This window comes from Rattus norvegicus, chromosome 10 (assembly GCF_036323735.1).
Source record: "Rattus norvegicus strain BN/NHsdMcwi chromosome 10, GRCr8, whole genome shotgun sequence".
Taxonomy (NCBI): domain Eukaryota; kingdom Metazoa; phylum Chordata; class Mammalia; order Rodentia; family Muridae; genus Rattus; species Rattus norvegicus.
The window spans coordinates 68,978,104-68,983,498 of NC_086028.1; the positions used below are offsets into that span (position 1 = coordinate 68,978,104).

Genomic DNA, 5,395 nt, shown 5'->3' on the forward strand with positions numbered 1-5,395 from the left:
AATCAGCAATGAGCTAGCCATCAGAGAGTGAGGGCTGAACAAAGAGAGGTTTCTAAGCAGAGTAAATGTCATGATCAAATCTGTACTGTAGATGGCTGACAGCCCTGTGGAAGTAACTTCCACCATCACAGCCTACTCTTTACAGCTTGGAGATTCCAAGTAAATATTTTCTTTAGTCATCATTCATACAAGGACCAAGACGTGGTGGAATAAGTCACACAGTACTGAAATGTGTTTGTAACTCTTTCATGGTAATCCTTTGCATATGTCAAAGAATAGAAAAAAGTTACATAACATAAAAAGGATCCAGGTGATGGGCAGACACTATCTGGAAAGCTCTTGTCTTCATAGATTTCCCCATTGACTGCTTCCTGCCACACCCATACTTCTACCAGTACTGAGGCTATAAATAATTTTGTGTGTTCAGTCCAGCCAGAGCCAACATGAAGACAGCCACAATCTTGCTTCTGATGGCTTTGATCACCACGAACATGAATATGGCCTACGCTCTGTTTTCTTCTAAAAGTGAGTATGTTAAGGGGACCAATGCTGAAATCAGAGAAGCCTCAAATCCCAGTACAAGCTTGGACTGAGGTACCAGAGAGGAAACCCATGAGACAACTGCTTGGGTTAAACTCATTGTCTTTGTCCTATAGGAGTGAGTGATCACTGTGCATATCTTATCCTCTTAAGAGAAAAGGAGAGATAAATAGATGATAGATAGATAGATAGATAGATAGATAGATAGATAGATAGATAGATGATAGACAAAGAGAGACAGAGAGATAAAGATATAGAGATAGAGATAGAGATGGAGTGTGTGTGTGTGTGTGTGTGTGTGAGAGAGAGAGAGAGAGAGAGAGAGAGAGAGAGAGAGATAGAGATAGAGATGCATGTGATAAAAGCTGTGATGTATATGAGGACACCTGACCTCGTTTGGACATGTAAATTGTATATGGGATTCTTAGGCACTTGTTCAAAGAAGAATCATGGGTCTGGTAGGATGAGAGAGTGTGGCTATCATTAGAGATTTTATGGCATGTTCTAAGGTACAACGAAGGGGCCGTGTTGGGGGAACTTCTTTTCTAATGAGAGCTTATAGTTTGTGGAGAGATAAAATCAATATTCAGGCTTCAGAGCAAGACTGGAGCTGGTGAGGCAGAGGGAAGAGCCCTGGGGTGCAAAGGAGGATATAGAGTAAGCTGGTCTCCTGCAGGTGATGGGCCTTCAGATCTCTAGCATCTATTCTCAACCTTGTTTTTTTGACTGCTTCAGGCTGTATAAACACCACTGTATATTTCAGAAATAGTAAAACCTGGAGCTTGTCCCACGATGTCACCAATGTCAGCTGGCATTAGTGTGCTCAGAAGATGAATCGTGCCCCAAAATGAAGAAGTGCTGTCCTAGTAGGCGGGGTTATATATGCATGCCTCCTGTTTTAAAAGTGAGTATATTACTGTCTTGTACTTTTCTATTATTGTAATAGGACACAATGACCAAGGCAAGTGATAGATAAAGTTTAGTGGGGGCTCAAAGGTTCAGAGAGTGAATCCATGACCCTTGTGGTGGGGAGCATGGCAACAGGCAGGTAGGCATGGCACTGAAACCTTGCCCGCAGGCTTGCATCTTGAGAAGCAATCCTGAGGAAGAGAGTGAGATAACTGGAACAAATATGGGCCTCTGAAAGCTTCTAGCCTGTCCCCTGTGATACAATTCCTCCAATAAATCCATACTTCCCAATGTATTTCCACAATGTTACAAAAACTGAACAGATCATTCTAATATATAAGCCTAGAAGGGCAATTATCATCCACACTACAACATTCATCAGTGTATGTGGAAGGGACCTAGTCAGTTTCCAGGGGACATTCTTTGGACAGTCCCATATTGCTGTGTTCACTGGCTGCACACAAGAGGCTGGAGGTTTGCAACAGAAAGGAAATGGAAGACAATGGAAGAAGGACACCAGGTTATGTGATCTGTGTCCTCTAGACTGCAAAGACAGTTTCAGAGTGAAAAAGTGACACAGGCCACCACAACTGAGATCTCCAGAGTAATAAACTTGAATATTACACTCTTCTCCCCCTCAGAAAAAGTATTTGACTCAATAAAACACATGTTATTAGGAGGGGGAATGAAGTTAATGGGAATATTCATTTATTGAAGATCTCATATGTCAGGTAGGTTTGTGTAACAATGGAGATTCAAACATCAATGGAACTAGACTGTAGAAACAGTCTGTGTGTCACATGAGCTCTGCACTAGTTTCTAGCAAGTTCTAACAGTGGTGACTACCTTTGTCATGGAAGAAGTCAGAGCAGAGTTCAACACTCAGAAGCTTAACTTAGGACACACTTAGTCAACCAGACAAGGGAGTAAGAAACAGTTAATAGGACAAGTCTAGGCCCTCCTTGGGAGTTGGGGAATTGCTTGTTCCATATTTCCGTGGTGTTTGCGTGACAGATTCGAAGGTAAATGCACATCCAGTCAGCAATGAGCTGCCAAGTAGAGAGAAAAACTGAACAACTAAAGGTTGTTAAGCTGAGAATGTATCATGATCAACTGTCTATAGCAGATGACTTAGAGCCATGTGGCAGTTGGATTCAATTTTATAAGCATGACTGATTTCCAGCCCCACAGGATTTCTTCTGGATCCACAGACCCATGTGTGGCTACTCCCTTCTCCTAGAATTGCATCCTGGGAAGAGGAAGATCTATAGTGTGGTGACAACGTCCTCACGTGTCTGGGTCCAAAATAAACTGTCTTCATCATCATTTTTATTGTGCATTATAAGTTATAAACACTAAGAAATGTTTCCTAAATCTGAAGGACTAGAAACACATGGAACAATGTGTGGGACCAAAAAAATTCTGATAGAGGAGCCATATAGGGAGACGATACTTCCAAAGCAAGCGACACTACATCTGAGCCATTTCCCCAGCTCTCCAACTACAGCTCTCTCTCTCTCTCTCTCTCTCTCTCTCTCTCTCTCTCTCTCTCTCTCTCTCTTTCTCTCTCTCTCTCTCTCTCTCTCTCTCTCTCTCTCAATCTATAGTAAGTATAAAAAAGAGGCAGGCTCTTGTGGGGACAAGAAACACTGCATATTCTAAGGCTCCCTTTACCCCAGGACTTGTATATGCAGTCTTCTGTATGAAGACCTGACTTACAGGAAAGCATTGGTTAGTGCTGGAGGGATGGCTCAGCAGTTAGGAGCACTGTCTGCTCTTCCAGAGGTCCTGAGTTCAATTCCTAGCAACCACATGCTGGCTCACAACTATCTGTAATGGGCACTGATGTCCTCTTCTGGTGTGACTGAAGACAGCTGCAATGTACTGATATAAATAAAATAAATAAATAAATCTTTAAAAGAAAGGAGAGCATTGGTCAAAGGCAACCACCCATCATCAACCGGGAGCCTGCCTCTTGACTTTTAACTGGCCCTAGCCACTTTGAAGTCTTTGAGTATCTGTCTCCTCTAGGAATGACTTTATTTCTTACATCTGCATGGAAGAGAGGCAGAGATTAAACAGTTGTTCAGGAATTCCTTCTATAGAGCTCCAAAGGACCTCTGTAGAAACCTCTCCCAAAAAGCAGGACATATTCATATAGATGTAGATGTCCAGGAAGACACAGAAAGGCCCTGATACACTTCACTGAGTGTCTCTGTGTCAGCTTTCACCCAGACACGCTGAGCCTGTATACATAAATGAAGATTTCCTTTGCACATCATTCATTCTAGGGCCAAGCTGTAATGTAGCAAGTAACTCAGTTGTTAAATGTGTTTGTGATTCTTTCATGATTATAATTTGAATCTACCATACAACAATTAGAGAGCAGTCAGTTATGGAACAGATAAAGGAGGCAGTGGACTGTCAGGCATTTTCTTGAAAGCCCTGTCTGTATATTTACACATTTAAAGAGAGAGAGAGAGAGAGAGAGAGAGAGAGAGAGAGAGAGAGAGAGAGAGAGAGAATTCCCCATTGACAGCCTTGTCCCACACCCAGCTTCTAGCTTTACTGTAGGTATAAATGGTTTTGTGAATTCAGCCCAGCCAGAGCCAACATGAAGACAGCCATCATCGTAGTTCTGGTGGCTTTCATCAAAACAGGGATGACAATGGCCTGTGCTCTGTCTTCTCCCAAAAGTATGTTGGGGGATCCAAGCTGAAAGGGGAGAGGACCGGAAAACCACTAGGACATGGGAATGAGCAAGTATAGGGGTATACCATGTGCCAACTACTGGGATCAACTTCACTCACTTTGACCTATAAGAGTGATCACATTGTACTCCTTAACTTTCTCAGAGACAGAGACTGGAAAGGAGTCTGAGAGAAGCTGGCTTAGAGGTCAGGGCAGCTCCCTAGTTTGGAGATGTGCCTTGCATTTGGAACTTATGGGAGCACTTGCTCAGAGATGAACTATAAGTCTGGTGGGATGAGAGAGTGTGGCTCTTGTTACAGATTTCACGGCACGTTCTAAGGTGCATAGAAAAGGCTGTGCTAGTGGAAGATTCTACTTAGAGTGTACAGGCTAGAGAGGGGAAGAGCACACTCCCAAGGGCCAGAATCAACAGTTGAGCTTGAGAGTAAGACTGGAGCTGGTGAAGCTAAGGGAAGGACCCGGAGGTACAAAGAAGGATAGAGCATAAGCTAGTCTCCTGCAGGTGATGAACCTTCAGACCTCTAGCTTCAATTTTCACTCTTGTCTTTCTGATGTCTTCATATTCCATAAACAGCTTTGAATATTTTAGCATTTGAAAAACCTGGAGCATGTCCCAGAGATACTCCAGAAAGTGTTCAACACAGTGTTTTATGATGCTCAGGAGATGAATCATGCCCCAACGAAATGAAGTGCTGCACCTTCAGACATATTGCCATGTGTGTAGTTCCTAGTCCACATCACTTTAAAGTTAGTATACTCCTGGTTTTGCTTTTCTATTGCTGTGATAAGACCATGTCTAAGGAAACTTACAGAAGAAACGATTCATTAGGGGCTTAAAGGTTCATTGAGTGAGTCCATGAGCATGGCAGCAGGACATTGTGATATAGGATCCATAGCCCTCTACTGTGTAAAAACAATCTTACCATGACTAAAGGGACCACAACTCAGGATGATTTAGGGTTGTATGGCCGTAGCCTTGGTCATCTCATCCTTCTCCTACTCAGCCAAAGAGGTTTGATTCTCTCAGAAATACACAAGTTCCCAGGAATGATAAGAGAATGAAGTTAATGAGAGCATTGATTTATTGAATACCTTATACACCAGGCAGGCATGTGGTAGAGTGGAGATTCAGTGGTCAATGTAACTAGACTACAGAAACAGCCTGTAGTTCAGCATGAGATCTGCACCAGTGTCTAGTAAGTTCTAACAGGGGTGACTAGCTTTGGCCAGGAAG

The 5,395-nt window shown here is 42.8% G+C and overlaps 1 long non-coding RNA gene across 1 annotated transcript; it reads left to right on the forward strand.

The window, feature by feature from the left end:
• Window positions 1-437: 437 nt before the first annotated feature.
• Window positions 438-2,770, forward strand: LOC120095331 (uncharacterized). Its single transcript, XR_005490818.1, has 3 exons — window positions 438-525; window positions 1,304-1,444; window positions 2,633-2,770. It is a non-coding gene; the product is annotated as an uncharacterized LOC120095331 (long non-coding RNA).
• Window positions 2,771-5,395: the final 2,625 nt, after the last annotated feature.